This window comes from Amblyraja radiata, chromosome 45 (genome assembly GCF_010909765.2).
Source record: "Amblyraja radiata isolate CabotCenter1 chromosome 45, sAmbRad1.1.pri, whole genome shotgun sequence".
Classification (NCBI taxonomy): domain Eukaryota; kingdom Metazoa; phylum Chordata; class Chondrichthyes; order Rajiformes; family Rajidae; genus Amblyraja; species Amblyraja radiata.
This window is the reverse complement of record NC_046000.1, coordinates 10,943,453-10,954,888: the sequence shown is the minus strand read 5'-3', so window position 1 is coordinate 10,954,888 and position 11,436 is coordinate 10,943,453.

The window sequence follows — 11,436 nt, the reverse complement described above, 5'->3', positions numbered from 1 at the left end:
CCCAACAACCCTCACCAACTTCTACAGATGCACCATAGAAAGCATTTTATCGGGATGCATCAATGGACAATAGGTGCAGGAGTAGGCCATTCGGACCTTCGAGCCAGCACGGCATGGTTTGGGAACAGCTCCATCCAAGACCGCAAGAAATTGCACAGAGTTGTGGAATCTAGTAAGAAAGAAGATGAGGAATATAATCTCGAACCAGAGGGAAGTCTGGTGGGTAGGTGGGAACAGGGGGCTGGTAGGAAATAGGTGACCCAGACGTGGGTGATGAACAGGAGGGGAACTAGGTGATGGAGAGTCAGGGGAGTCAAATGAAAGATGTGTGCAAGAGGTCCTGGTTAAATCTGTGGGTGTGGGTTAGTTACTGAAAGCTGGAGAATTCAATGTTCATGCCATTGGGTTGTAGGCTAACCAAGCAAAATATGTGGTTGTTCTACCATTGTGAAGAGATTATGGTTTCTATTCTAAAATTAGAGACACAAGGAACTGCAGATGCTGGTTTACAAATAAAAAGACACAAAGTGCTGGTTTCAGATCAGGACTTTTCTTCAGCTTATCCGTGTTGTCCACAGATGCTGCCTTACCCATTGAGTTACTCCAGCACATTGTAATTTTTTAAACTCTAAACATACTCTCGTATAATCTAAATACCACCGTTTAAAATCCTGCTTAAGACTTACTTAAAGAGTTATACAACAAAGAAACAAGCCCTTCGGCCCAAGTTGCCCACCCCAGCAAACATGTCCCAACTACACTAGCCCATATCCCTCCAAACCTGTCCCAATCCATGTATCTGTCTAACTGTTTCTTAAATGTTGCGATAGTGCCTGCCTCAACTACCTCCTCTAGCAGCTCGTCCCATACATTCACCACCCTTTGTGTGAAAAAGTTACCCCTCGGATTCCTATGAAATCTTTTCCCCTTCACTGTAAACCTTTGTCCTCTGGTCCTCGATTCCCTTACTTTGGGGAAAAGACTGTGCATCTACCCGATCGATTCCTCTCGTGATTTTATATACTTCTATAAGATCACCCCTCTTCCTCCTGCACTTCAAGGAATAGTTCCAGCTTACTCAATCTCTCCCTGTAGCTCAGACCCTCGAGTCCCAGCAACATCCTCGTAGAATTTCTGATTCAGTGTTTGTTTACCTCTTTAATATTTGTTTGTAGTTGGGAATGTTTTACAAATGTTTAAATAGCCCGTTTATAAAAAATGCAAGTTGTGAGAGTGAGACTCGGGGCATGGGATAAAATGTGCCTCCTTTGCTCTGAGTCTCTGTCTTAAGGAGATCAGTGAGAGCGGACGACTGTGTCCAGTGACTGTGTTATGCAGATTTAAGTTTCATTGGCACCGCTCAACAGAGTGCGGGCTGCCGAACAAAAATAAAAGGGGCAGGTTTCACTTCAGATGAGAAATGTAAAGCACTCAGCAGTCATTGTCTGCTTCGATTGGATACTTGGCAGCTTTAATACAAGCGGTGGGGGTTTAAGACTAATGGACGGATCTGAAGCCTCAATCCATTTACCATCCCCCGGCCCACATTGGCTACTAAAAGGAGCTGGCCCATTGTTGGCGAGCTTCGGTAACAGACTGCAGGCTGCAAGCCTTAGGGAGATGAACCACGAGCGGGGTTGGGTCCCTGGAGGACGGACTCATTCACTGGCGACAGTTTTTGCCACACTTCAGGCTCCGACCTCTGACCTGGCAGCGTGTGCCGGCTTGGGCAGCCCCCCTCCCCCCCTCATCCTAACAATCCCCACCAGACGGTGTCAGCCTAACGGACAGTAACATGGTTCTCGTGACGCTCCAGGCCAAATTGCAGATGGAGGCTGGGGTTCTGGGCTGGGAGGCCGGCTCTGCTAATTAAAGGGACACTGACGGCCTTTGTTCAAATCTGCTCTTGTGCCATCCTGTCTCTTTCTTTGGCAGTGCCTTGAGTTCTGACGGAGGATAGACACAAAATGCTGGAGTAGCTCAGCGAGGCAGGCAGCATCGATGGAGAGAAGGAACGGTTGATGCTTCAGGTCGAGACCCTTCTTCAGACTTCGACCCATTCCTTCTCTCCAGAGATGCTGCCTGTCCCGTTGAGTGACTCCAGCGTTTTGTGTCTATCTTCGGTGCAAATCTGCATCTGCAGTTTCTTCCTACACATTGAGTTCTGACTGGGCAGGAAAATTAATTGATATATTTTGGTGACTTGCTTCAATGTGCTAATTCAAGCTCACACTATGCTCACTGACCTAAATAAGCTTTCGCTTTGAGTTAAAAACAAATCTATTCTGGTTTTCAGATTTTGGCGTTGCTAATATCTGAATAACCTGCAATGGGTTCTCAATCATTTCTAATTTCTGCTGCCCAGGCATGGCATTCATCTGGTAGTCTGAAGAAGGATCCCGACTTGAAACATCGCCTGGCCATTCCCTCCACAGATGCTGCCTGACCCCGCTGAGTTCCTCCAACACTTTGTGTGTTTTGCTCAAGATTCCAGCATCTGCGGTTTCTTGTGTTCCCAGTGCCTTCATCAGCCTGCGCTTCAAACTCCGAATTGCCACCCTAACCCTCTCCGATCTCATGGGATGCCTCTGTCGCCAGTGGGATATTGACTGTATTCTGGGGAGAAGGAATGGGTGACGTTTCGGGTCGAAACTTAAAACATCACCCATTCCATCTCTCCAGAGATGCTGCCAGTCCCGCTGAGGTACTCCAGCATTTTGTGTCTATCTTCTGTGTAAAACCAGCATCTGCAGTTCTTTCCAACACATTGAATGTATTCTGTGGCTTTGGGCAATGGTTAGAAAAGAACAGCCTTTGGATGCATAATAGAGAATGAGGACTAGAGGATTATGAAGAGATTTGGCATGAGCAGGTGGTACTGCTAGATAGATTCAATGAGTGTCCATAATTATGTTTCAGGTTACTGTGTGCAATTTGACTGAGAGTCATAGCGTCATAGAAGTGATACATCGTGGAAACAGGCCCTTCGGCCCAACTTACCCACACCGGCCAAAATGCCTCAGCTATACTAGTCTTGCTATCTTTCTTATCTGATAACACTGAGAGCACAACATTATGTGTAGTAAGGAACTGCAGATGCTGGTTTACATTGAGGATAGACACAAAATGCTGGAGTAACTCAGCAGGTCAGGCAGCATCTCTGGAGAGAAGGAATGGGTGACGTTTCGGGTCGAGACCTTTCCTCAGATGTCTCCTTTTCCTTCTCTCCAGAGATGCTGCCTGTCCCGCTGAGTTACTCCAGCATTTTGTGCATATCATTAGGCGTTTATCTAGCCCAAAAAGAATCTGGAATGCCTGGGCACAGAAAGTGCTATGGAAATGCAAGCCCTTTCTAGGTTTAAAAGAGCTAAGCTACATACAAAAGGTAGCGATTGTGTGAAACAAAGGAGGGCTCAGCACAATTAAGTTTTGTTGTTTGCATTCAGGACTTGTTATATAGGTTGTTTCTCTCTCCAATCATCTCTATCCTCCTCCCCCTCACTTTTCCACAAGGCCACCCGTATTCTTCGGCATTTGGTTATACAGGTGGTCCTGCTATAAAGCATGTTCCCGGAACACAAAGTGGGCGCAATGTATTGTTGGATTAGGGACCATTATTTTGTATTACGAGGGGCACGTTGGTTATAGCGTGATCATCATCTGGAAAACTTATGCTTTGAAGGCAAATACAGCCTGCTCTGTTACAACGCAACGTTTTATAATGCAAGATTTCTTGGAAATATATCTATCGCATTATCGCAGGACTACCTGCATTAGAAGGGAGGTTTGATCAGACCAGACTGCTAGTCAACGAGATTAGAGGTGCTAACCAAAAGAGCTTTTTTTGTCAGTTTAGGATATATACAAAGTGCTAGAGTAACTCAGCGGGTCAGGCAGCATCTGTTTAGTTTAGTTTAGAGATGCAGGAAAGAAACAGGCCCTTCGGCCCACCCGAGCCGGCACTGGCCAGCGACCCCCACACATTAACACTACCCTACACACATTGGGGCCAATTTTTACATTTACGCCAAGCCAATTAATGTACAAAACTGTACGTCTTTGGAGAAAAAACGAGGCGGGACGTTTCGGGTCTTGACTCTTCTTCAGACTTAGATACTAAAGAACTGAGCTAAGGTTTCAAAGGGCAATTTGTGGAAAACTGAACAATTAATTGAGGATAATTGGGTCTGGAGGCAATACAAGCAAGGATGAACCGCATCAGCAGTGTATGAGATGGGGATGAAATTAGACATGAGTTGTGAATTTGTCTGATAGAGCAAGTGAACAGAGGGCACACAATAAGATGCCTTGCCTGGGTCGCCGCGCTGGATCGCCGCACTGGAGCTCCGGTGATCTGGACTGCCGAGAGCAACACATCCGGGCTGCGGGTCTGCGGAGCGGGCGGCGCCGACATTAACATCGGGAGCCTGGGAACTTCAACTCGGTGCGTCCTTGTCAGCTTCGGAAGCCGACAATCCCCTGCTAGGAAGCGGCCGTTCCAGGTGGCCCAACCGCTGTGAGGACTCTCCCGACGCCGGGGCAAGACCACCCGGCTAGAACGGCCAGGAACATCGGGCCTCCGTTGAGGCAACAGCGGTGGCCTTAATAGGCCTGACATTTGGGAGAACTGGGGTTGGGGACTGGACTTTTGTGCCTTCCCCCACAGTGGTAACCACTGTGGGGGGATGACTTTTCTGTGTGTAAGGTACTTTGTTAGTCTGTGTCCAAGATGGCTGTCGGAAGAGAGAGTGGACGCTGGCGCGCTTTAGCTGCCGCTGCTCTCTCTTCACATTGTGTTTTTTTTGATTTTTTGATTTTGTGTCTTTGGAGCGATTTCTATCTTTAATTTGTGTATTGATGATGTCCTTATTATTTATTTTTCTCCGACTATATGTTTTTTTTTCCTGTTCTGTTTAATCTTTGTAAGGTGACCTTGAGATTTGAAAGGCGCCCGAAAATAAAATGTATTATTATTATTATTATTATTATTATTAAGATGCGGTCTTCGAGACTGTGGGCAAAAAAGAGAGGCAAATGGAACGTGGGGGCTGGGAGGTGAGAAATGTTTGTCTCGTTTTCCTGGGTAGGATAGAATCCATCCGTCCAAGGACACCTAGGGATACTGCATGGCACAGCACTGTTCTCTTGTACCAGGGCTCCCTCCAAAGGCAGGATCAAGCATTACCGGAGAGTTGCAGATTGAGAGATCAACAATTGAATGAGTACAGATAGCGAGATGAAGTCTGGGTAGGAAGGAAAAGCCAATCCAGATCTGAAAGATTATTGTGCATCGCACTCTTTAGGATGCAACCAATCAACATCCCCAATGTGCAGAGTCCGACAGTGAAAAATCAGCTTGATGCAGTTGCTTCTTCCAACCGAGACTTACGTCTCAATGTTACTAAACTATAATCTAGGAAGGAAACCTGTGACTGTGATGTAGGCTATGTTGCTTGGATAGAATGGATGTGGAGATGTCTCCACTAATGGACTAGAGTCCTTAGAATGCTAATTCAACCTCAGAGAGCACATCCTCCATTCGATGAGATCAGACAGTTTCAGCTGCACATCCTAGCTGGGAACAATCTACTGATTACAGCTTCAAAATAATCAATTGACTGTGAACTGGGCCTTTACTCGCTGGAGTTTAGAAGGATGGGGGGGACCTCATTGAAACATATAGAATAATGAAAGGCTTGGAAAGAGTGGATGTGGTGAGGATGTTTCCACTAGTGGGAGAGTCCAGGAACTGAGACCACAGCCTCAGAATTAGAGGACGTTCCTTTAGGAAGATGAGGAAGAATTTATTTAGTCAGTGGGTGGTGAATCTGTGGATTCTTTGCCACAGAAGGCTGTGGAGGCCAAGTCAATGAATACTTTTAAGGGACAGATTAATTAAGACAGATTCTTAATTAGTACGGGAGCCTGGGGTTATGGGAAGTAGGCAGGAGAATGGGGTTAGGAGGGAGAGATAAATCAGCCATGATTGAATGTTAGACTTTATGGGCCGAATGGCCTGTTTGCTGCTCTTACTTACGACCTATACCTAAATAACTTGCTGGCTCTCAATGAAAAAGTGTCCCCGTTACAATGTTTAAAACAAGTGCATTTCAATTACAAATATTTTTATCAAAAGAGGAGAGAGCTCGATTGTAATCAGTCCGCTGACTGGTTAGCACGCAACAAAGGCGTCTCACTGTACCTCAGTATACGTGACAATAAACTAAACTGAAACTAATGATAATAATGTCTATTAGCACAAGGAGTGTTCATATCCATTGCCAACACATTCATTTGTACAAATCGTATGTATCTTTGTATGTATTTTCCAGTAATAAGAAGGTAGACACAAAGTGCTGGAGTAACTCAGCGGGTCAGGCAGCATCTCTGGAGAGAAGGAATGGGTGACGTTTTGGGTCGAGACCCTTCTTCAGACTGATGATAATAAGATGGGTTTTTTTAATTCATTCATTATTTGTATCTGGGCTTTGGTGGCTAGGTCAGCATTTATTTCTATCCGCTCAAGAAAGATTCATTTCACTGCACTTTATGTGACGAATAAAACGTGACTTGACGGGATCTAGGGCAGCACGGTGTAGCAGCGGTAGAGTTGCTGCCTTACAGTGCTTAGACCCGACAGAACCAGACCCGGGTTCGATCCCGACTACGGGTGCTGTCTGTACGGAGTTTGTACGTTCTCCCCGTGACCGCATGGGTTTCCTCCGAGATCTTCGGTTTCCTCCCACACTCTAAAGATGTAGATTTGTAGGTCAATTGGCGTGGCATAAAATGTAAAAATTGTCCCTAATGTTTGTCGGATAGTGTTAGTGCCTGGGGATCGCTGGTCAGTGTGGACTCGGTAGGCCGAAGGGCCTGTTTCCACGCTGTAGCTCTAAACTAAACTAAGCTAAAAGTGGCAGCGTGCTGTCTTCTTGGCTTCCTGTAGTGCTTATGGTAAAAGTCCTCCCACGGTACTGCTGGAGAAAGAGTGTTCTAGGATAACGACTCAGTTGCAGTAAAGGATTGGCGATGTAGTTCCAAGTCAGGATGGCGTACAACTTGAAAGGGAATCTGTAGGTAGATGTTTTCTTGCACCTGCCGCCCTTGTCATTTGTCGATGATGGACGTTGCTGATTTAGGAGTAGCCTGGGCGAGCGACGGCAGTGTATTTTGAACTTGGTACAACTTTAGCCACTGTGCATCGGTGGTGGAGGGAATGAATGTTTGAGGTGATTGATGAGGCGCTTATCAATTGCATTGCTTTGCAATGGTCTTGAGTTATTTTTATTTATTTTTTATTTTTTAAAGAGTTGCGCTCATCCGGGAGATGGTGTCCAAAAAGAAGCAATGACACACACCTACAATACACCTTCGCTCCATAGATGCTGCTGCACCCGCTGAGTTTCTACAGCATTTTTGTGTACCTTCGATTTTCCAGCATCTGCAGTTCCTTCTTAAACACCTACAATACATTTACCCATTAAACTCTTCAGAGCGTAATCTGAAGTCTTTGATAAATGCATTAGATACATAGTTATTGATTCCTACATTAGGACTCGAGCTTCATACACCCGTTAGATATAATCTTTTGAATAGTGAGCCCTCGCATTCATCAACTTCCTCGCCTGAATACCTTGTGACCTTGGTAAGATGCAAGGCAATCTGGGAAGATCTGGTAATGTGCATAGCACTTGGCTCCATTTTGGGAAAAGGAGGATCCTCAGAGCATTTAGAAGGATGGCCCTTTTAGGTTGCAAGTTATGCAGGGATAGCAGAGGCTGATTTGAGGAAACTGAATAAATATGGTGGTAAATGATTTGCAAAACAATGGACAAAAGTCCAGACACAGAACCAAACCTATTATCAGCAAAGAGATAATCGGGTACTGGTATTGCTCTTGGTTTATTATTGTCATGTGTATCACGATACAGTGAAAACAAATCTGTCCAGGCAAATCATACCACACACGAGTGCAATCAAACGATACACAAGTACGACAGGTAATGCAAAAGGGGAAATAAAGTGCAGAATAAAGTGTTACAGCGACTGAGAAAGAGACAACACCGGATAGCAGGAGTGGAAGGCAACCTCATCTCCATTACACAGCTACATCTCTTCACCAGATAAAAGCTGTCCATAGTCTGACCTCCTCAGAGGAGCATGGGTGAAGCATAACAGACTTGGTACTGGAGTTGGGCGTTTCAATGCCAGCGTGTAGAGATGGGGGCTCCGCCAGAGCCCAGCCTGTGAATGCGGAGCAGAACAATAGACAGCCAACCATGTCATCTCTGGGTGCCCACTCTACCACCCACCAAATGGAGCTCAGAGCCTGGCAGATATTGACGCCAACAGGGACAACAAACTGGCTGCTCAACACCCAGCTTGAGATCTAACTATTCCTTTGGTTTATGTTTCATTCGCAAGAGAAGAAGAAAGAGGCTTCTTTCTGTGTTGCATCCAATCGCTGGAAACCATGTAAATGAGCATTCACGCTACATCAGAATGCACTTTGGTTGTTATGGCTATCGAGCATTGACAGTTTCACAACTTGTGAATTGTTGACCAAAGATAGACACCAAGTGCTGGAGTAACTCATTGGGTCAGGCAGCATTTTGGGAGAAAAGGAATGCATGACGTGGCTGGTCGGAAACCTTCTTCTTCAGCCTCGTTCTGGCCCCAAAATGTCACCTATTCCTTTTGTCCAGAGATGCTGCCTGACGCACTGAGTTACTTCAGCGCTTTGCGTCCATCTTCAGTATAAACCAGAATCTGCAGTTCCCATCTACACGAATTGTTGACCAACGTCCCTTGGAACATGCAGAGGTTGCTCGTCCTGGAGTAACTTGACCTGAAACGTCACCTATTCCTTTTTTCCTGAGATGCTGTCTGGCCGGTGAGTTACTCTAGATTTCTGTGTCTATCTTCGGTTTAAACATTTATCTGTCTACTCCACTGCAAAATCTCCTTAAGGTATGCCTACTTTGAAGAAGTTCTCCTCCTCGCTCCGACGAGAGTTCTGCAACATCCTCTCTCGATGCTTTTTTATTTGTTCTATATCTCTCTTTATCACCGTCTAAACTGTCATATAAAATTCTTAGAGGATTGGTCAGTTTTTTTTTGTTTTTTTTGTTTAAAATAAAAAAAACTGGGTATGTGTGTGGGGGGCGGGGGGTAGGGAAACTTTTAAAATCTTTCCCCTCCACGGAGAACCCGACCTTTTCTCTGTCGGGTCTCCGTTGTCGTTGGGGCCGAGCACCGTGGAACGGCCTCCAACCGGAACGACCTGGGCTCCAGTCGCGGAGCCTGCGGACCTACCCACCATCGTGGAGCTGGCCGAGTTCGGAGCGGTGGTGGCGCGCTGCAGGCCCGACCCGGAGATTCGGAGGCTTACCGCAGGTCTGGTAGACAGTAACACCGGAAGCCCGCGGGTCCCTGCTGGGAGACCGCTTTTCGGGGCTTCCGCAACGGTGACCTCCCGTCCGAGTTGCGGGGTTGAGGATGACCTGGAGCGGGGCCTTACATTGCCCGGCGCGACTTTAAATGGCCGCGGGACTGTTAGCGCACGCCGGGGTATCCAACACCAAGACCCGGAGCGCGGCCTTGCATCACCCGGCGCGGCTTTAATGGCCGCGGGACACTTACCATCGCCCGCCGGGGCTTTGACTCTGACACCGGGAGGAGAATGAGGAGTGCAGGGGAGAGATAAGACTTTGCCTTCCATCACAGTGAGGAGGAGATTCACTGTGATGGATGTTTGTGTAAATTGTGTTGTGTCTTGGTTCTTTTTCTTGTGTGTATGACTGCAGAAATCAAATTTCGTTTGAACCTCAAGGGCGGTGGAGGCCGGTTCTCTGGATACTCTCAAGAGAGAGCTAGATAGGGTTTTTAAAGATAGCGGAGTCAGGGGATATGGGTAGAAGGCAGGAACGGGGTACTGATTGGGGATGATCAGCCATGATCACATTTAATGTCCGTGCTGGCTCGAAGGGCCGAATCAAAGATCTTTGGGCCGAATGGCCTGCTCCTGCACTTGTTTTTCTATGTTTCTATGCTGGTGCCGGTCATCCCGTACTGAAGGGGGCAGCACCTCCTGGCACTAGCGTAACCGGCTGCGCTCAAAGGAGGCGGGGGAGAGGAGGGAGGGAGTAGGCGTGGCTGACTGTGGCCGACAGGTCATCCGGCCAATGAACGAGCTCGGCTGCGGGGAGGGCGTGTCCCACCACGACTGCCTGTTGACCTATCAACGCTCGTCCTCAGCCGCGCAGGGCCCGCCTTCCAGCGGCCGAGCCCGTGGATTGGCCAGTATCAGCGGCCACGCCCTCGACGCAGCCGAGCCAGTTGATTGGCCAGTCGCCCGCACTGGTCCCGCCCCGGGCGCAGCCGAACTCGTTAATTGGCCAGTCAACCACGTTCGCCCCGCCCCCCAACGCAGCCGAACTCGTTGATTGGCCAGTCGCCCGCACTCGTCGCAGTCGGGCTCGCTGATTGGCCAGTCACCCGCCCCCCCGCGCAACCAAACTCGCTGATTGGCCAGTTACCCACCCTCGTCGCAGTCGGGCTCGCTGATTGGCCAGTCACCCGCCCCCCGCGCAACCAAACTCGCTGATTGGCCAGTCCCCCACACCTGCCCCGCCCCCCAACGCAGCCGAACTCGTTAATTGGCCAGTCAACCACACTCGTCCCGCCCCCCCAACGCAGCCGAACTCGTTGATTGGCCAGTCGCCCGCACTCCGACGCAGTCGGGCTCGCTGATTGGCCAGTTACCCACCCTCGTCCCGCCCCCCCCCCCGCAGCCGAACTCGTTGATTGGCCAGTCGCCCGCACTCGTCGCAGTCGGGCTCGCTGATTGGCCAGTCACCCGCCCCCCCCCCGCGCAACCGAACTCGCTGATTGGCCAGCCGCCCGCACTCCGACGCAGTCGGGCTCGCTGATTGGCCAGTCACCCGCCCCCCCGCGCAACCAAACTCGCTGATTGGCCAGTCGCCCGCACTCGTCGCAGTCGGGCTCGCTGATTGGCCAGTCACCCGCCCCCCCCGCGCAACCAAACTCGCTGATTGGCCAGCCGCCCACCCTCGTCGCAGTCGGGCTCGCTGATTGGCCAGTCACCCACACTCGCCCCGCCCCCTAACGCAGCCGAACTCGCTGATTGGCCAGTCACCCCCCCCCCCCCCGCGCAACCGAACTCGCTGATTGGCCAGCCGCCCGCACTCGTCGCAGTCGGGCTCGCTGATTGGCCAGTCACCCGCCCCCCCCGCGCAACCAAACTCGCTGATTGGCCAGTCGCCCCCACGCTCGCCCCGCCCCCCCCCCCGCGGCAATCGAGCTCTCTGCTTGGCTGGAGAATCCGTCAGTCACGGCCGTGGCAAGCCCCGCCCCCCCTTCTCCCCTTCTTCCTGTTGTTAAAAAGAAAAGTTGCTGAAGCTCCGGACAAAAAAA